Source organism: Pyrus communis, chromosome 3 (assembly GCF_963583255.1).
Source record: "Pyrus communis chromosome 3, drPyrComm1.1, whole genome shotgun sequence".
Lineage (NCBI taxonomy): Eukaryota > Viridiplantae > Streptophyta > Magnoliopsida > Rosales > Rosaceae > Pyrus > Pyrus communis.
Genome location: NC_084805.1, coordinates 8,558,912 through 8,581,768, shown reverse-complemented (window position 1 = coordinate 8,581,768; position 22,857 = coordinate 8,558,912). Strand labels below are relative to the sequence as shown.

Genomic DNA, 22,857 nt, shown 5'->3' with positions numbered 1-22,857 from the left:
CATCTCTATATATATTATCTCCGTCTCAAATACGCTTACAGATTTTCAATTCTATAAAATTCGCGAAACCATTTATGGGATCGTAAACAAGTTCAGGCGCGTGTCAAAGTGTAAGTTTTTCAAAAATAAGGTTGGGTTTAGGGTGTCGTGAGACATGAATGACTCGGCTTCAAAGTCATGCATATGCATGTGCACTAACAGAAATTAATTAAGTTGCTTTCGCTATGCAATCTAATTGCAATGAAAGGGTCAAAATTTACCATAAACGTAAATAAATAGCTTTGTTTGAGTAGTAAAACTCACAAATATTTCCATACAAATTATAAATGGTTTTGTTTGAGCTGTAAAACCTCTTCCTTTTCTATGACCATCAAACACTGAAGCAAGCATGCGCAATTACATACAATTATAATGATAAAAGTTATATATATACAACAATACATGGCTACTCAAAGATGAGTAGGAACTCATACTCAAAATTCTTAGTGTTTTAATCATAGAGTTTTGTGCTTATAATCAGAACCGTTCATACTATGAAACACACTATAAAGATCATCTCTGTAAAAAATACATTAAAACTAAGGTCGTTTAATTAATCTATTGTAGCAAATACATAGACGGTCCGTAATGCTTTTACCAATACCGTTCATTTGTTTTTAAACAGTTTGATGACTAAACAACCTTAGTTTTAATTGATTTTTTTTGTAGAGGTGATCTTTATAGAGTGATTTATAATATCAACGATTCTGATTATAAACACGAAATTCTACAAATTGACAACGAACAATTTTGAGAATTTTGAGTAGGAGTTCCTACTCATCTTTAAGTAGCCAAGTATTATTCATATATATATATATATATATATATAGGGAATTGTTATTAGCACTTCAAAAATATTATTTGGCACTCCAAACTTTCTATAGATGGAAAGAAAAATACACTTGTGAGGAGTGTAGAATGAGATTTTTGGAGTGCTAATAATAGTTCCCTATATATATATATATATTATGTGTGTGTGTCTATAGATATATGTGTGTGTGTGTGTGTATAGTAATGATAGGGAGACTAAATTTTGAAAACTAAAGGACATAGAAGTTGATGATTGATTTATTACTTAAGCGTGGATAAACATGTTCATTCATTTTGGTGACACATCATTTAATTTGCAAATTTTGTCTCTAAATTTTATCTTCCTAACATTATCCATATATATATTACCTTGCACACCTTGCGAAGTGTGTCTCAAAATTTCCACAAGATTCAGTGCATGAGCCAATTCCCTCTCACTTTCAACGTATACATACTTACAAAGCAACTTGGGTCAATCAAAACACACACAATAAGATAGTAAGATATCTTATTTAAAATGCTTTCAAAAGTCCTTATCAAACCCTAAAAGCATATTTCACGTGATGACAAGCTCATGCTCAATCCATGGCAATTTCTTTGAGGTGAGACCTCCTCGATCATTAGGGTATCTTTTGGCTCTCATCTCATTAGTCATCCCTCCCTTCTCATATATATTTTTTTCTTTTGAGAAAATGGCCAAATGGGTCCCCTCCCCTTTGCATGTCGAGAAGAAGGGACGATGGAATCTTTTTAAATAATGCAGATATGCAAATTTACAGTTTTTCACAACTTTGTGAGGCTGTTTTTTGTCATATCGGGTTTTGGTGTCTTTGTCTACTTTAAGGAATGAGTTGTTGAATGGCATTACGTTCTTCTTTGTTTGGTCCTTGCAAGGATTCCACTTATTGGGCTCTCCTCGCTCGTCATCTCTTCAACAACATCATCATTTTTCCGCTCCCTTTTCCCATCGATCGATATTTTCCATCGACCAAACTTACCTTTCAAGAAATCAAGAGACATGTGAATATCGTACGTATGGTACGTTTTAGGGTTAATTAAAGGACTAACAAATCAAATTCCGACTTGTTATTCTTTGGTATGTTTTTCATGAACTCCATCTGTCATACTAAGTACTATGCAACATTGAAGCCATGTCTCTTTTTATGATCAATAACTCTTATTCATTTTGATTAACCCTATTGTCTAAATGATTCCTATAGTTTTGTTATATATATATATATATATATATGATTCCTATAGTTTCTAGTGGCGGATGCATTAAGGGGCAAGGGGGTCTGTTGACCCCCCAAACTTCGGTGAACGTCCATGGATACCTTGGTTGTTGACCCCTCGAACTTCGGTGAATGTCCATGGATACTTTGGGTGCTGCCCTTTTGAAGAGTAAAGTTGGCTTCATACATGCCTTTCAACTGTTTGATAAAATGTCTGAAAGAAGAGTGAATGAAATGGTGATCTCAGTGAATAAAAAAGCATCATCATTCTTGGACAAACATGTTAATGGGATACAATTAGGCCTGGCAATTCTTGATACGACCCGATAACCCGACACAAAATTAACAGGTGCTTGAGTCGACACGATAATGAATCGGGGTCGTTATCGAGTAACCTGATAAACACCTGTTAAGATAACGAGTTGGTTCGGGTATATACGTGGGTAACACGATACACGATAAGTAAAATATTAATTTTATAATTTTATAACCCTAAAAAAATACTATAATAATTATATATATTAATTTAACAATTTTATATGTGACAGCCCGTCCCAAATTATTTGTACCGTACACACACACATCCATTTTGGTGTGTTGTTTAGTTGTTTTTGGTGGTTGACTCTACAGGACACACACACATCCATACTATACACTCATGTGACTCCCTCTCTCTTCTTTCTCTCGGATTTTCTTCCATTTCCTTTGTAAGTGTACGGACGAACTTCAAAACCAACCTTTCATGTATGGATCAATGTCTAGAAGGTAAGATTTGAACTCCTTGCAAGCTGCTGAGTTCATCCATACCATTTTTAGAACTTGAAACCCTCGAAAACCCTAGAACCTGAGAACCCAATTTTCATGCACTGTTCATGCACTAATCATTGCAAAGGTTTCATTGGATTTTAAGGTCTTAGGGAGCTTTAGAATACTCTCATGAAGCACGGGGAACAAGTTTGAAGGATTTTGGACGTCGGGATAGCAAATTCTAAGGTTGGCTGGATTTTGCGAGGTTTCTCTGGCGAGATTCCGTGAATTTTAGGGCTTGAAAGTGGTAAGGTTTTGTTCTACTTGTTGTAAGCTTCATTTTGGTACCAATTTCATGGAATGTGGTAGAGAAATGAAGAAGATATGAAGTTTTGAAAATTTTCCAGTTTTCGGCGAGAATTCGAGTTGGAGACGGCGGGGCGGACGGCCGTGGCTAGCAAGACTCACCGGAGAAGACAAGGAATATTCCGTCAATTTTGACGGAATATAGTAAATGGTGTCAGGTATATATAACGGTATATTCCATTTTTGGACGGAATATTCCCTGACACCGTTAGGGTTACCACACGTGTGCCAGGCACGTGCCCGTGCGTGGCCGGTGCGTCTGGCCTTGCCTTGGCCGGGCATGGCGGCGCGTGGAAGGTCAGAAAATTGTTCGTGAGGTTGAATAGATCACGTTGGTATATCCAAACACCCTATGTGAGCATTGTTTGAGAAGTTATTACCTAGTTTTGGTTATGTGCTTTAAATTGACATTTTTATAGTTGTTTTGCATATAGGTGAAACCTATCCTGAGGACGAGCGCAGTCACTCGAGGTAAGGGGGTTACGACCCTTCCACATTTCAGTGAGTGGGCTTTTGGTTTTCCGTATATACCTATATACTTGTGGTTTTTCCCAGAAAATGAAATAGAATGTTTATATGTTTTAAATGCCATGCATAGCGTTTGCCTATTTCTTTATGCATTAGTAGTTGTATATATGTATGTTTAGTGCTGCGGACGCACAGGTAAGTGCCAGGTAAGTTTATGGTTTATGATTGTGAATTAGTGGTTATGTGACATGCATAGAGAGCTCATAACCTGCACCCCTGGTGTTAGTGCTCCCGCCCAGAGTAGGGCACAGTCCTTCACGTGATGTTCACCTCCCGTAACACGCTCATCTTGGATCCAAGTTAGGTGCACAGTCCTGTCGTACAGACCACTATAGGTGGTTCCGACTCGTAGGTAACCCGCGATTATTCGCCCAGTCTTCACGTGATCGTAGCACTTGAGCGTATTTATTTACACCCAGTCCTGTCGTACAGACCACTTTAGGTGGTTCCGACTCATGTGCAGGTATAGTTAGTGATTTGGGGATTTGAGCTTTTGATTCAGCCGTACAGGTCACGTTAGGTGACTCCGGCTGACATGTTACTTGCATTGATTGACATTACCTGGGTTACTTACAGTTTATGTGGAGGCATTCGACATGGCATATTTCTGAACATGTTTTCAATATATGTGTATATTCTATTTTCTGGGAAACTATACAGGTTTTACGGCAAGGGGTTAGAACTTTTGATAATGAAATGATTTTGAAAAGCTTGTTTTTGCCCACTCACACTTTCTGTTTTGCGCCCTTCCAGGTTCTAGTTAGAAGCAACTTTGGTGGTTCACGAGGACTTGATGGTGGTTCTGACAGAATATCACAAATGTAAGATCACCTTTGGGCGTTGTGTAATTAGTATTCGTTCTTCTGGATTGCACTTAGGCTTTCTGTGCTCTGATTATGTTTATCACACTTAGTCTCGCATTAGTGTGTTACCTTAACTAGCTTATTTGGTAGTTTGGTTTTTATTTATTCGTACTTTTATTATTATCTTTTACTTCCGCACTGTGCACATGGCTACGTCACCCTCGCGTGACGGCCAACATGCCTTGATTCCTGTCGGGGTGTGTCATTATACCCCTAAAAACAATAATAATTATACATACAATATAATATACACACACACACACACACACACACACACACACACACACACACACACACACACATATTAAATTAAATTTAAAAAATTGGTGACCATTGGATCGGCTGAGATTTAATCTCAGCAGTCCATTGTGCATTAGTTTGGAGGCTAATATATTTTTATATGGTATATTACTATTGTTTTATTTATTTTCATAATTATTTGGGTAAACTTCTCATAATTTGAACGGTTTTTAATGTTTGGTTTTTCTATACTTAGTTTATGCGGAAGAGAGTTCTGACGTGGAAAACCTTATTGAAAACATCATCAACATAATTCTTGAAGGCAATAGATCAAGCCAAAGTTCCAATACAATTTCCATTGGCAAGGTTTAAACTTTTGAGAAAGACTTCACAACCTTGAAAACAAAAATTCTTTCCTTTTGCATATCCTCTCACGTTTAATATTTTGTAATAGACTAGTAGTGTATGGATGTTTTTTTATTAGGCTCTTATTTTCGAGTGTAGATGTAGTACTTAAATGACAAATGTATTTTAATGTTTTGAAGTAATATTTATGCGGCAATGTGTGCTATGTGCAAATTTAAGAAAAAATATATATTTTTCTTAACGGGTCCTTAACAGGTTGGGTCACTTTACCTGACGCGACACGACCCATTAAGATAATAGGTATTACATGAAAAAGACACGAACACGACAGACACGACCCGTTTGCCAGGTCTAGATACAATAATATCAAACATTGTTAGTGTGTTCAAGATAAGTGTGTTTCTTTGTTAAGCATTCATATGGAAGCAACATTGGAACATGTTAGCTACCCTTGCAAATGAGGCATTAACAGGTGTGCAATATGCCTTTCCAAATAACTTCAGGCCAACCAAGACTCGATGAAATGGCGATATGCATGCTATTTCTGGTAAAAAAAAATTGCGCGCTACGCGTACTATTCTTACTAACCTCTCTAATATTTTTTCCTGGATTCGTCACTGATGATTTCTAAATTTAAAACGAACTGAACTATAAATAATTATGATATTTTGTCGGCTTGATCCGATCCTCTCTGCATGCACATGATGTAACTGAACTACATTGTCAAAGTGATTAATTCATGGTGTTTATAGTCACATTCCATGAGTTTGGACCACAAAGAGATACTTTGGAGGCATTGTGAAAACTGTTTTTCTATTATATATATATATATATATATATTTAATTTGATTGCTTTGCTTCCAAACTCAAATATCTTTTCAAGTGGTGAATGTTTCTAATAGATAAATATTTTATTCTTCAACTCAATGTGTCTTTGGTTCAAATACTCTTCACTTTTAGTCTAATTTAGAGTAAGAATTAGTATCGTTATAAGTCCTTATCAGTTTTATGTTAATTAAACAACGAATCAAAACCAACCCTGGTTACCCCAAAGATAATACCTTCATTGACGATGCTCTTGATATCGATAGACATGACTAGGAAAGAGGTGAATAGCCTAGCCTATGTGGTGCAGTAAAAGCTCTAGCAGCAAGGAGTTATCTGCGGGATTAAACATGCATTGCAGGCCTGTGATAGAGTAAACAAGCAGGTGTACTCGCGCGTTGTTGCAGGGTTTGAAACATTGTTGAAGTTGTAAAAAGTTTTGAAAATATATGTGCCAAAGAGTAGTGTTTAGATACATATATTACATCCTCAAACAATGAACTGAACAATGCTCCCTGGACGGCCTCTAAGGTCATCTTCAAGCAACATTCTCTCCCAGATGCCAATTTACTCAGCTTCACAACGCAAAAATTGAAGTTAGACACAAAACAATTTCATTTGGTTGAAAGTAAAATTCGCAAATGACTGAAAAATCAAAGGGGTTGTTGCTTCCCAAATCCCAGTTAACACAAGCAGACTCCTAATGTACAACTCTTACTCACGAAGAAAAGGTTGCTAGCACTTCTTTGCAATCCAAACCAATCAAAACTTCAAAATAGCAAAAAAAAAAAATTAAAGTTCTTTCAAATACACATCTATACATGCAATTACCTATAGGTATCATGCATATTTAAGCTCAATCCTTTTAGTAAATTTAGTGCAAAGAGATGCTTGCAATAAATAGGAAGGCAAATCTTTTTTTGCATATTGCAGCTATCTCAGCTAATTCCTAATCCAACAGTACAGCTTTTCTCTAACAACAAATCTTTTCCCTTTCCACCACTTTTCACTTGTGTCATTATCTCAGTAGAGAGGGTGATGGCAAACGAATGACAAAATAAATAAAATAAAAATAAAATAAAATAAATAAAAAACCCAACTACCAGATTCAGTCAAATACATACAAAGTAAAAAACCACTACCAAACTAAGAGATTTAATCAAAGAATTCTACAACAGTAACTAATTTCCTTTACCTAGGCTGATTAAAGCAGCATAATGTATCTTATATCTGATAAAAGCAGCATAATATATCTTATAGGATCATAAATCAGAAGTATTGGACGTCTTATATTTGTCTTAGAAAAAAGGGCACAAGGATTAAGGGGTATATATTTGTATTTGTTGGAGCATATTAGAAAATATGAAAATAACACAAGAATTCCATTAATAATAATCATAAAGAAATTCACAACATCAATTTATGTATGAGATTAATATAAACAATTAGAGAGAAAGTTAGAAAAACTATAAACTTGGAAATTGAGGTTTGCATAAATGCAATGTCCTAAAGACAGATTTCGCCCATGCTCTTGTGCTTGTAGTTCGGTAGGCATCCATCTCCCAGGATTCAACAATCTATAATCCGAAGTCAAAGCACTTCAATCTTCGAACTCTGGCGAACTTCATATATTCCGTACTCTCAATACATGACTCAGATTTTTACTAAGACATTGAAGAAAACTATTCTCTTAAATCTATTAGACAGGTGAGATGCTTGAGTTTAAATAGAACTCAAGCCACCATTTTTGAAACATTATGGTTGTTTCCTAAAGTTCCAACGAATAGATACAACTCATGAATTTGAATTCATCTATGACGCATGACTCTTATTCTTCATTCATAAAAAATAAAAAATAAAAAATTATAATATTAATTATAATTTATAATTTCCACCAATCCCCACATGAATGAAAAATTAGGAAGAATTTGAGAGTACATGCGAACAAGAGATGCATCGAAAGAGGTGTCTTTTGGACTTAAACCTACCCTAGTGAATACTTATCGGATTTACTTGCTAACGCAGTGAATATGGAATCTTGAATTGTTCACCGCAGCAGTAAACCGAGATAATAAGCAACACACATCACTAATCCTAATATATTTTGGTTCATATGGTTGTGTTCATTTTGGCCCTTAACAAATCCCGGATTCATGAAAGCTTTAGAGAATTTAGCCATTTCATTCTCATAGAAGCGACCCACTTCTACTCTCACATAGGTGACCACCGATTAAGAATACTCTACAATATTCCTCTTATTTATAAGACATCACTGTCATTAAGTATAAATATACATCCTAAAACTTCTACAGACAACACACTTCTTCCATCATAGGAATGAGGTATATAGTGTGTTAACTTCTTTGAATCATGCCCAACCAATTTGCCTATTGAACTTAGACCATGGGATCTCCAATCAACTAAGTTAGGTTTCCGGGCAGCTGATTCATTAGTTGTGTTGGTTTTAGCCTCATTCCCCTCGATGATCAACTTACTCTCTAGTCAAACCTTTAATATTTGGTACCATTTAAGTTGACTATCTTTAGTGGTGTGCACAATCCATCTTATGAAATTATATTTCACACAAGAGTAGTTGTTTAGAATGTCAAGTCCTCAAACATGGGTTATGACTTATTCAATAATTTGCTAACACTAGGAAGTAGACTTTCCCCACATTTAAGGTATTTTGAAAGAATGTCTCTAACCTCTCCACACCTTAAAAGTCATTCATAATAAGAGATATTGCTTATTATCTCTTTTAAATGCAAATTGCTCTTCCTAAATGAACACAACAGTATGAACCGTAATATATTAGGATTAGTGATATGTGTTGCTTATTGTCTTGGTTTACTATTGCAGTGAACAGTTCAAGATCTTCCACATCCACTGCGTCACCAAGTAAATCCGATAAGTATTCACTAGGGCTCTACTGATGCATCTCTTGTCCGCTTGTACTCTCAAATTCTTCCTAATTTTTCATTCATGTGGGGGAATGTTGTAATATATAATTTTAATAATTGAATGAAAAATAATGTTAACCAATTTCTTAGAAGGGTTATGTTGTTTAGGTGTATTCCCTTGATAAGTGATGTGTACTTATGGGTGAAAAGTTACATCTCTTTAATAAGTAGAAATTGGATTCTATATAAACCCATGAAACCATTGGTATTAAATATAGAAAATTAGAGTTAATTTTTACTCTTAAGAAATAGAGTTTCCTCACGTTGTTTCTCTCATGCTACGTGTGTCAAATTTTGAGTTGTATCTTGAGAGTATGGAATATATAAAGTTTGTCAGAGTCTGAAAATTGAAGTGCTTTGACTTCGGATTATAGATTGTTGAATCCTGAGAGATGGACGCCTATCGAACTACAAGCATAAAAGTAGGGGCGAAATTCTATCTTTAAGACATTGTATTTATGCAAGACTCAATCTCCAAGTTTGTCAGTTTTTTTCTAACTTTATCTCTAGTTGTTTATATTAATCTCATATATAATTGAGGCTGTGAATTTCCTTATGATTATTATTATTGGAATTCTTTTATATTTCTCATATTTTCTAATATTGCTCCAACAGTATTGAATCTGTATTCGCAATCAAGACCAAATCATGACTTCCATAAAATCAATTGAGAATTTAGCGGTTGTATTGCCATTGCTCTAGTACTTTTCATTGTCTTCTATTTCCAATATACGAAGGAAAAAAATTACAAGCTGGTATATATTTTTTTAAATGTTAGGCAGGATTAACATGCACATCTCTAATAATTAATATATAATTCTCCTAAATTGATTTTTACTCAACGTTTCACAGTATTAATGTAAATAGGAGAAAACATAACAAATATCCTTAGTCACAAACATAGCATAACCAGGGACGGAGCCACTATAGGCCTAGAGCGAGCCACTATAGCATAACCATGCACATCTCCAACACAATCATAACATAAGCATTTCAACTAGAATCAAAGACACAATTGTCAAATAATAACTCCGTTAATTCAGAAAATAATACACGGCTATACTGCCTCTATTCACTTGTTCAAACCTTACCTTCGAAGAAGATCAGCTGGTAATGCCTCCATGTCAAACCTCCACATATCCTTGTACGCTGCAGAGCTTACCTCCATGGCGTACTTTCCCGGACTAATTAAGTATAAATAGTCTCTTCTCCTCAATTGCCTGGTATGATTTGCATTTCTCTTAGTTGAGAAATTCTACACGTCATGTTGGTTCAAATTAATCATATATCAAAAATTGAAATTCAGACATTATTACCTTATCTGCACTCATCCCATTGATTTCTTGCTCTAACAATTCCTTTGTGATAGCAGATTCGGGAGGACCATAAACAGCAGGATCTAGTTTGCTGAGAATCAGAAATTTCTGTGCAATAGAACCCAACTTAAGGACTCTTAAATTGACCCCAAGTTTGGCGTGCAAATTCATTATCACGCAACCAAGCAAATCTATCCACTAACCACAAAGTAAACAGCAGGAGAAAGAAGTGAGATTAAAGACGAAATTAAACTGATGCCTCGGAGTCTCGACAAAGTTATTGTAATCTAATGGAGTAGTAGGAGCTTCAAATCTTACAAAACAAGGGAAAAGAATAAGGATAGAAGGAGAAAAAGTGCACTTACTTTTTATAACAGCGGGGATTTCGTATTTCAACCATCTTTCTCCAACGGAAAGAACCTCTTGACAATGTAGCAGCAAGAGATGGTATAAGATTGTGAAGCAGAGCTTTCAATCTTCCAGTGGAGAAAGTATTCTGCTTAATTTCCTCGAAAGCCTCATCCCGAGGTACATAATCTCTTTGAATGCCATCAAATCAGCGATTAGACGACAATACTACAGAGTGAAGAGAGAACATCATACACCCCTGTCTTGGTTGGAGGCCGGCTAGTCCTACAACGCCTAGGGTAAGGGAGAGGCTGACAACTTGACAAATCAGAACAAAGAGGAGACTAAATGGGAGTAAATGGGATGGCTAGGGTTTTGTGTTTAGAAATCTTATAAAGAATTAAAGATCCAAAATCGGTATAAATATTTTGTTGATACGATTATAGCAACACAAAGCTTGTTGTAAGTTGGCTGAAGTAAACACTCTCAACCGGGAGGTAATATATAATTAATATATATTAAATAATTAAATATAAATTTGTTTGGTGTTCGGCTCGGTTTTTGATTTTTTAAACCCACCCCTAACTACTGTTAAGCACTCAAATACAAATTCTTGTATCTACAAACCCGACCCATTTCCTTATATGAAACCATTTCCTTATTACTTTCATATAAGGATATATAATTTTCGGCCATAAACTCATCGTATATGGTGGTTGCTTCCACCATTAAGTGAAAATATATTATGGCCGCTCAATTTTCTAGTTAACAAAGTAAAATGTTCCATACAAACACCTAGTTATTATTTCTATCCAGTCCGTAGTTTCTAACAAAATTTGCAACAGATTTCTATCCACCATTAAGTGAAAATATACTTTCCCAACAAAATTTTCAACATTCTTCCAGCTCATTATACAAATCAATGGTGACTGATGATAGAAGGTAACATTGTCATTTAGAAAAATAGTCCGAACAAAATTTTCTTGCAAAATAGTACTAGTATACCAACCGCCGTCAACTGATCAGCTACTACAGGTACTGGGAAAATATTTTTTCCGTCTCAATATTGGGGTGCATTTGTACAACATATTCTCCAGTCTAAATATTTTCATATGCATTGAAAATACACTCGCAATATACAGATTAGAACAACGCTTGTTGATGGAATTTGCTATACCTTATTTGATCATTCGACCAATTTTTTTTCAAAAATATTTGGTAACTTGCTGCTTCTTAAGCCAACAAAAGACTTGCTAACATTTGAAGTGCATAGATTATTACAAAAAAGAACATCTATATACCTTAAAGAGTGCAAACCATTTTACAAATGCCCCCTAGCGCCCACAACACCAATATATGGATTAGTCATTCATAAAACTCCCTGACCATGTATTATAGTACGAAATAAAATGGCAGCTGCTTTCTATTTACTTGTTTTGTTTAAGAAAGATTTTTCTTTTCTTTTCCCTAAAGAGACAATTATATTAGAAGAAAGAAGAGGCAAATGCATCGAGTGGTCCAGCAGATCAGCCCTAACACCGCGGCCACAAAAGGACCAGAAAATAAACAAACGAAAGAATGAAGATTTGATTTGTGTCTTGGTTCATGATTACTCTATCAATTATATTTGATTTAATCAAATAAAAATCAAATAAATCAATCTTCCCGATTTGACATTTTTATTTTATTTGAATTTAAATTAAATAATTTGTTTAATTTAAAGCATTGACATGTGTCCTCTTGATGACTAGTCCGGTTTTTTTTTTTATGAATCACATGTCATGTGAGACACATGATACATGCCACGTAAACCCTCGCATGTCGAAATTTAATGTGTTGGTGAACATTTATTTTTCACCGAAATTTGCATGTCTACTACACCCGTGTCTGTGAAAAGAATTTGCATGTCCTTCGGCCAGTTAAGTCTAGAGGTAGAACTATGATGTTTAAGCAAGTTGGTAGGGTTTCATCATTAGGGTTTGCTAGTTATTCGTCCTCCACTGTTTTTTAATTGGTTTGCTTTTGTGTGTGTGCTTGTTTAGTTCTATGTGTTTATTTATGCGTCGTGTTGTTAATTTTTTGTTACCTCGAGATATCACTTGTGCTTCATTTGGTAACTGTTCAGCTTTCTACAGTATTGGGAGCTGGAATTTGCCTTCTCCTGAATGGTCAGTTGAGAAATCTGTCATAGGCTACACAACCACATATTTCGACCACCCAGTGCACACTCTTTCTCATCATTAACCTGCCCTTGGCTTTAATTTGCTTTTTGGAATGTGTTAGGACCCCGATTTGCGAAAATTTTGTTGTATGTCCCAGCATGTACTTATATTTTTGCTCTCTATGTAGGACACTCGGATCCAAGTTATATCTGAGAGAAAGGAACGTCGAAGCTGCAGATCTAGTGGACCAAAAAGGCAAAATAAACGTCAAGGTTGCGACTTCTCCACATCGGAAAGTATAAATCTCTTCCTTCTGCTCTCGTTTTGCTCAGCATTTACGGATTGAAATACATTTCACTTGTAATATTCTGTGATGGCACCCCCAAACTGAATATAACTAATAACTGGGAATATTAACTCCTTAAAAAACTTGGATCTGTATGCTGATGAGGATTTCGGACTGAACACGCTTGCCCCCAGAAAAAATATGAATTAAGACCTAGATCAAGCCTGAACATACATGTGGACCATTTGGAACTTGACCCGCTCTGAGAACAGAAAAAGAATCCACCCCCAAACTGAATTATTGACATACTTTTCATCGCTGAATGCACAAGTGGCAGATCTGCAGAAAATAGTCATGTTTCCTCAATAACTCATGAATCTGTTTACTTTTGGCAGGAAACCCTCGATCTGCAAATTGTACAAAAGCAACAAAAGGAAAAAAAAAGCTCGGACATCACAGATCCAAACGATGACAAGGTAAAATTTCTTCCTCAGATTATGATGAACCCTGATCTGTGATTAAATTACTGATGTACCTCTGTATATACTCATGTTGATTGTTTATCACTAAGAAAAAAGCTCATCTATCACAGTGAATGCCCATGATAAATTGCAATCCATCATGAACACTGTGCCCATTAGTATTCTGGATGTAATAAAAAATCTCAGTTTTTACCACGGGCTATGCCCGTTGTTAAATGCAATATAATCACGGATTGTACTCGTGGTAGATTGAGATCTAACACCACGTACTATGACCGTTGTCGATTACTAATTGACCACAGCTAATGCCTGTTATAAATTATTTTCCAAAATTAAAAAAAAAATTATTTAACAAATATATATATATATATCTGTATTTATATATTTTAATACAAAATAACCAACAAAATTGCATATTTACTATAATATAATAACTACATAAAACATACTTGATAATATTATAGCATAATGTAAAAATACTTGAGTTTCCAAATGAATACATAAACAACGGAAGTCATAAAGTAGTATCCATGTAGTGCCTAATGAATACATAAACAACGGAAGTCATAAAGTACCATCTATGTAGTGCCGAAGTACCATTTTCTAGTCTAAGTACGAACTAAAATTACTCTCCAACTCGGACGTACTTTGATGGCCACGCAATTGTACTACATATAGCATCCTCCAGGATACGAAATTTACTTGTAAGGCGGTACAAAGATACATTCTCCACTTTGACAACAGTTACCCAAACCTTCCAGCAATTAGGACCAAGCACCATGTGATGAACTTTCGCCTCAGGATTTGTTAATTCTATTTCTCCAGTTGCAACAACTTGTCCATTTCTGAGCCAATTTAGTAACTTGCATGAAGACCCTCGTAAAATACCAATAGGTTGTAACTAGCATAAAGAAATCAAATAAGAACATCAATTTTAAATGATTAAGTTATCAAATTATTTAACAATTATTATCAAGCGTGTGTTACTACCTGAGAAGTAGCAATACGATGGGTAACCCGTACTTCACCAGCAATGCAGCAAATGGCCTGTGGAAAATTACCCCTTGAAGGAATTTCAGAATAACTAATCCTTGATTAACTGATGCTGCGATTGCCTCGACCCATTTGGAAACATGCTCAACAACCACTAAAATGTATTGATGCCATGGGACGTTGGGAATGGTCCCATGAAACCAATACCCTAAATCAAATAATTCAACAACTGAAATACTTTGATGTGGCATGTTATTCTATTTGGACTGACTTCCCACTCTTTGACAATGATCATAAGATTTACACCAATTATGAGCATCCTTGAAAAGAGAAGGCCAAAACAAGCTACTTTGCAAAATTTTAGATGCTGACCTTTTAGGTCCAAAATGTCCCCCACAGGCATAATGTTGTGCAAATTTTAAACCACTTTCTTACTCTTCTTCCGGAATACACCTGCAAGTAACTTGATATGAATAGTACTTATATAAATACAGTTTATCCCAAAAATAATACTCTGCATTAGCCAAAAAAATTCTTTTTCAACTAGAAAGTAAAATCTAGATAAATTACCCCTCTAGCCAAATACTTAACTAAATCCGCAAACCATGGTGAACTGTTCTAGACAGCAAATAGTTATTCATCTAGAAACTTCATTTGATGGCAGCAAATCCTCTTCAGCAAAAATTGGAAGATCAGCCTTGACAAATGATCAACCACAACATTTTCACTATCCTTTTTATCCCTCATTTCCAAGTCAAACTCTTAAAGTAGAAGAACCCAACGAATTAAACGAGGTTTGGCATCATTTTAAGACAACAAATACTTCAAAGGTCCATGATCTATATAGATAATCACCTTAGCCCCAACCAAATAAGAATGAAATTTCTCTAATGCAAACACAACTGTCAACAATTCTTTCTCAGTGATTGCATAGTTTAGTTGTGCATCATTGATGGTCTGACTAGCATAAAAATAACCTGATGAAGCTTATCTTTTCACTGTCCAAGAACTGCCCCAACTGCATAATTTGATGCATCACACATCAAGTCAAATGGTTAACTCCAGTCATGGGCGACAATAATGGGTGCTGTAGTGAGGAGTGTCTTTAACTTGTTGAATGCCTCCATACAAGCCTCATAAAAAACAAAAGGAGCATCCTTAGCCAATAAACTACACAAGGGCCAACCAATTTTGGAGAAATCCTTGATAAGCCTTCTGTAAAACCTAGCATGACCAAGAAAAGATCAGACACTAATAATAGTTGTAGGCGATGGCAGCTTAGCAATTATATCAATTTTAGCCTTACAAACCTCAATAACTTTGTTAGAAATCAAGTGACCTAAAACAATCCCCTGCTTAACCATGAAATGACACTTTTTCAATTCAAAATCAAGTTTGTTTCAATGCATCACTCAAGAACTAGAGATAAATTCTGCAAACATTGATCTAAAGAATCTCCAAAAAAAAAATTCATCCATAAATACCTCAATAACTTGTTCAACCAAACTGAAAATATGCTCATCATGCAATGTTGGAAATTTGCAGGTGCATTGCATAAACCGAAAGGCATCCTCTTATAGGCAAATGTGCCTAAAGGACATGTAAAGGTTGTCTTCTCTTCATCCTCGGGTGCAACTGGAATTTGATTGTAGCATGAATACTCATCTAAGAAACAATAGAAAACATGACCAGCCACTCTTTCTAACATTTGATCAATGAATGGTAATAGAAAATTATCCTTATTTAGTACCTGCATTTGACTTTCTATAATCAAGACACATATGCCATCTAGTAGCCAAGCGTGTAGGCACAAGTTCATTGTTATCATTCTTCACAACTGTAATGCTGGATCGCTTAGGTACCACTTGGGTTAGACTAACCCACTTGCTACTTGAAATTGGATAGACCATCCCACCATCCAAAAGCTTCATAACTTCATTACATACAACCTTTTTCATAATTAGATTCAATCGATGATGAGCATCAATGGCCTCCAACGTGGTTGGTAAAAAGGTACATTTTTCAAAGCTTAAATATACTCAAAAGCCTCTTCATCTTCAGTTTGTTTATTCTCGAACCCATGCAAAATGTTCAACAATGAATCAGCAAATAAACATGGCATAATATATGCATGCATGATGCATCCAACACGTCAACTCGCATACAATCTTGCACATCAGCCGACCTTTTAGTTGCTTCAAAAAGGCAAAAAAAAAAAAAAAAAAAAGGACTGATTTTGCACTCTCAATGTAAGTGTTCCAGCTTTTACATCAATCAAAATCCGAGTTGTTGCCATGAAAGGATGCCCTAATATAATTCATGTTTGCATATCTTCATGCATATCAAGACCACAAAATCTGCAGGAAGATAGGGATTATCCACTTTGATAATGAGATCTTCAATAATTCCCCTAGGATAAGAAACTGAACGATCCGCTTATTGCAGAATAATAGATGTAGGCTTGATTTCTCCTTGTCCTAGCCACTGAAAAACAAAAAAAGACATTAAATCAATATTAGTACCTAAATCAATTAAGGCACGCTTAAAATTTGAATTTCCAATTGTGCATGAAATTGTAAACTCCCTAATTCTTTTTTTTTTTTATGGCAATTTGTGCAATAAAACTGCAATGCATTGTTTGGTTAGAATCACTTTTTCAAAATCCACAAACTTTTTTTTCGTTGTGCAAACATCTTTAAAAAACATGGCATATGATAAAATGTTCTTGATTGCATTAATAAACAGTAGATTAATCTGAACTTTAGCAAACATCTTCATGAAATTCATTAACTGTTGATCCTTCGCTTTAGACTTCAACCTTATGGGATATGGCATTGGCGCATATAAACGTGTTCTGCAATTTGTAGAATTTGCAGTATTTTTGGATCTATCCAATGGTAGTACAAAATCTGTAGAAATTGTAGAAGCTGTTGAAGTTTCAGAATTTGTAGAATTTGCAGAATCTGTAAAAATTCAAGAATCCGTTTGTGGTTGTACTGTTGCTGCCTACAAATTTCCAACACCATTTTCATCTCGATTGTCATAACTTTTCCCCTCAGATTGGAAACAGTTTGGCTAAGAAATTTACCATGTTCTCTGTCTAAACACTGCAACACAATCTACCCAATTTGCTGCTCCAAATTCTTCAATGTTGCATGAATATTTTGAATTTCCTAACCAATTTGATCAAATTTTGTGTTGGTACCGTTTGCTAATTTTTCAATTGCAACCTCCAAGCAGCTTTAGATGGTGCAATAGGTTGTTTTACCAGTTGTTGAAATTATGATTTAGCCTGCTGATCTCTATCACACTTGAAATTTGGATGATTTCTTAATCCCAGGTTGTAGATATTTGAATACGGATCATTCCTTGGACGCTGAAAATTATTATTGGCATTAACCTATTTTGCTGTTAACTCTATGTATGCATCTTTATGTGGGCAGCTCATACAATCATTTGTTGTTATGTTGCAGATGCTGCAGGCAGCTGTTATAGGCTGTTGGATAGCAATTTGCTATCCATAATCTAGAATTCTTTGCAAGAACATATCAAATTTTGCATCACATTTTTTTTCAACTTTTTCTCCATCTTTTCAATTTAAGCTAACACATAAGGAGACCCAACATACATCTAAAAAATGCTCCTAAATTACAGAGGCTCAATTGCCACTGTTGTGTATTTGCTGCCAGTTTTTCAAACAATAGACATGTCTCTTGTGCATTTTTGTCTTTATATGATTCTCCTCATAAAGCATTGACAAGAGTCTTTGTTATCATATTTAACCTTCTAAAGAATATATGCATATGAATAGTACCGTCAATCCCGAAGTGAGGACATTTTTAACTCCTTGAATCATTCCTAAGCTTCATGAAATTCTTCATTTTGGTTTTTGAGCAAAGGATGGAATTTGAGTCCTCATGTCAAGAGTATTTGAAGTTGGATAGTACCTAAGAATTTTTCACTAAGTTGGTCCCAAGAGTTCGTACCGCTATAATAAATAAAGCTTTGTGGATGAAGTAATCGGAGTGACAAATGGTTACGGTTGCGGAAACCGGAGAAAAAATGGGTAACCTTTTGATACTCGTGCTTACTTTACCGTAGCTACCATGATCATAGCCGTCCCTACTGGAATAAAAATCTTTAGTTGGACAATGCTTTCGGATGGAAGTGTGAGGAGCCATCTCCTTTCTTGTTCCTTCAAAGTGCAAGGAAAAAAACGAAGCTTGATAGATGTAGCTGAAAATAACTTTACCAAAATATTCTTGCATCCCATTAAAATTTTTGTAATGTGCATGTTAGGATCGTCAGCTGATAACCCATTAAAAGTAGGTAAAATATTCAACATGCGATGCTTTACTTTCGAATGTAGAACCTTCTTCGACTTTCGGATAACTAATGCAATTTGGTATGTTAGTGCCTTGAGTTGTTAATGAATTCCCCAAGGGCTGACCAACTTCTAGTATGACAAATGCCATTGTACATTTGTTGTCCAAAGCCCCAGAAAATATAGATTGCATAAATGTCCCCTTGCAGTGAAGGAACCCATTGTAGATTCTACTCCCTGAGTCTTCTTCTTAGTGATTGTTCAGGTTCTAGATCAAAAGGAATGAGTTTCTACCCTGTTGAACGAGTGCTAACCATGCACAGATTCTATAATCTACACTACACAGATTGCTGAAATCTATAGAAAAAGAAAAAAAATTAATTATTTTTTTATGTGCAACAATAACTAACTAAGAATCTAATTAAAACAAATTATTTTAAACAAGTCCCGGCAACAAAGCCAATTTCTTGATAGGATTTTACCACACGTACAAAAGGATTAAAAACACCTATAATACTTGCAAGAGTAACAAGGATATTGTAGTATAGATGGTTCTAGTAAGGTCGTTCTCTACAAATATTATTAAATAATTCGTACTAAACCAAATCTCAATTAATTATTTAAAAGCAAAGTTTTCAGAAGATTGATTTTATGACCTAATTTACTAAAAACAAATTTAATTAAAAAGAGTAGAAAAATCTGCAGTACTAAGAAAAGGAGAAAAAAACAGTTTTTAGAAATCAAATTGAGAAAGCACTAGGGTTTCGCCGTCACCTTAACAATCTTATGCAGTTATCCCAATTATTTATGACTTATACATGCATTTTTTGAAGCTTAGGTTTTCCTAATATATGCCTACTTGGACCCCCAACATAGAGCATATATCAAACATGCAATCGGCCTATGGTATTCATATTAAATCTAAATATGCATGACTCATTAAGTTTTGTGAAAACTCTCTGAAAAACCATGCAACCCTTAAGACGTGGTATTCATCCTAAGTGAACTTTCACATATTAACCACAAGGAGCCTTCGTCAATTTCAGGGACTGACCTCCGATTAAAATTGCATCAAATTACTTTTCTAAACATCATAATGGTCGCGAATCATCAAGACACTTAGCTAGTTTAAACCGGTGATTAATAATTCAAAAACCCGCATGCATATTATCATAAGTAAATTGAAAAGAAACTACATATTCTTGCTAAGACTCGTGGCCTTACCCTAGCAAAAGAGATTAGTTACACATATTCATAATTAAAATCAAAAGTAATTGTATTGAAATCGAAAAAGATCGAAAAACATCTTGAATGTAAGTCTGAAAATCTCTAAGCTTTGGCCAAAATCCTCTCTCAAATATCGCATAGAGAAGAAGAAGAATAAGGCCAGCCACAATGGCTTATTTATATTGTTGTAATTAAATCCTCCTAGAAACAGGTCTTAGAATAAGGCTAGGAAACCAAATAAATAAAAATAAATTAGGAAATATAATCCTAAATTGACTAGTAAAATTCGTTCAAAACCTGCACAACTACGTTTTAGACACATATCTGCTCCAAAATTGACCCATGATAGTTGGATTTCAAGCTTGGAATATTTTGAACACTTCTCCAGAAAGCCACGAACCTATCAGAGGTTAACTTGGGCTCCAAAAATCGTAATTAAGCCCAACAACGTCATTTTCCAGCACCGCGCATTGCTTCTTTATTTTATCGCCAAAAAATAACCGTTTGGTAAAAAAAGCTGAAATTTTGATACGAACAAGCTAAGGAACTCACGAACATCCTCCAATTCGAATCACTTCAAAATTCATCCATTTGATCATATTTTGATCCAAAGGAAGTCGAATGTCCTATATTAAAAATATAAAGCAAAATATCAGAACTCTACCAAAATAATTATCAAAACATATTAAGAATAAGGTAAAATATATAATATGAAATCTGTTATAGGCATAATTTACTAAAGGAGGCCATAGAGAGAGAGAAAGGTGCAGCAATAGTAGAGATAAGAGAGAGAGATGTGTAATTGTGAGGTGTGTTCTATTCCACCTCATTGTGTCTTTATTTATAGTAGTAGGGAAAGTTAATTCCTTACCCTTTAGGATTACAACTTTTAATAGGTAATCAACTCCTAATGGGAATATAAGAGATATCCCTAGATATACTAGGCTTTACACAATCACATTCCTAATCTAATAGGACTGCAGCACTGCCCCTTGAGTGTGTAAATACTCAAGTAAATGGCGCATCAGGTCTTCAGTGATGAAGTAAGTACAGTTGATGAAGTCGTCGGCATAATGAGCAAATGCGAGTCTCATAACAACGGAAGAATGTATAAAAAGGTAAAACTCACAAAACTTTGCTATGGTAAAACCCAAGGTTGGAGAAAAACCCAGACTAAGGAAAAAAGTGTGAAGTTGCATTAAGTCAAAACTATACTTCTTTTAGATGCAAGTAGAAGAGCTCACAAGGGTATGATCAGCCTATGATAGGTGCCTCGTTAAAACCTAGTTAGGTAGCAAAAACCCAGTGCGAAAAATGCTCCTAATCGTAGGGAAAAATAGTACATTAAGATCAAGTGAGTATACTTCTGGATACTCCCCTTGAGTTTGACATAACTTCCAAATAAGAACTACAAGCATTGCATATGAATAGTTAGGCATACCAATTCCTCGGATAAGCTTCTGGAAGGTTGACTTCAGCAATGACGTCGTGTAGAGGTCGGCAAGGTTGTCTGGGATTGGCTTGCATAACTTCAATCTCCTAATGTTTTGTTGATGTAGATATAGACGCAATATGACTTGGCGTTGACTTTGTTGATGTATCATGGCTTGGTCGGGTGGATAATCTTCATAGATCGTCGTTGGGACTCAACAATGGATGAAAAACACAGCAAGTACTTTGAATATGCTCAACAAGAACTTCTAACCATGTCTCACTTGTGGCGTAGTGAAGTGAGGTGAGTCTTGAAACGATTCAAAGATTTTGCAACTAAGGTCATATCGTGGACCTCCAAGATATTGCGATATCCCTAATGGTAAAAACATAAGCATTTGGGGATTTTGCCTTGTGCGGGTTTGATAAGTAACCAGTGTCAACAAAACAAACAAGGCAAACATCATTTCGAGGATTAGGGGGTTAGATCTGCTCGAGATGCATTGGGATTTGCCCACGTAGCACCTTCAGGGTATGTCTTTAATACCAATTCAGTGGTTGCGTGTAGGCACAGTGCTTCATCTTTACCAAGATCAATAGCGAATGAGATGTCCTGTCTAAATACAATGAGCTAAGTACAACGAAGCACAAAGTTGAACTTTGACATGGAATTTCGGATTTCATAACCTCTTCAAGGGTCTCATTTACATATAATGTATGGACGATCATAGGTATACTCAAAAGTAACACACTCAGGGTGTAGTTCGACTGGTAGACCAAAATACCGTTAGAACAATGCTTCAACTTTAGGTCAAGGCATAAATAAGTTTTCCCATGATCCTTTATCTTAAATTCCGTCTTCAGGTGTGAGGTAGTTTTCTCAAGCTCTTCTAGAGTCTTAGTGAGATTCATGTCAATAACATAAACCGTAACTCTAGCAATTCGGAATAAGACTTCATAATTTAACATGCAAGGGCATAATTCATATCCCTGACTGATCAAATAATGACTTAGACGGGTATACCACATCCGTCGGATTGTAAGTGAATGCCTCAAACAAGTTAAGAGGGTGTTCCGTGGTTTTGGAACTATTTGAACCAGTCCATGTAATTCTTTGGGAACTTATATGTCAATCTCCGTATCTATATCCCCATGGAGAAAACACTAACCAAATTTCATAATGCTACTGTTAATCACAGGACGTTTGAGAGAAACCTTAAGCCGTAAGGCGTGCATCATATCGCACTTATTTCATTTAGCTCATAACGCTTCATTTCCCACTTGTAACATAACAGGGTTACCTTGGGCAGTG

At 35.4% G+C, this 22,857-nt stretch overlaps 1 long non-coding RNA gene across 1 annotated transcript; it reads right to left on the bottom strand.

The window, feature by feature from the left end:
• Positions 1-10,048: 10,048 nt before the first annotated feature.
• On the bottom strand, positions 10,049-10,874 carry LOC137727619 (uncharacterized). Its single transcript, XR_011067830.1, has 3 exons — positions 10,658-10,874; positions 10,293-10,490; positions 10,049-10,196 (listed from the first exon to the last, which is right to left on the bottom strand). It is a non-coding gene; the product is annotated as an uncharacterized lncRNA (long non-coding RNA).
• Between the last annotated feature and the right edge of the window lie 11,983 nt (positions 10,875-22,857).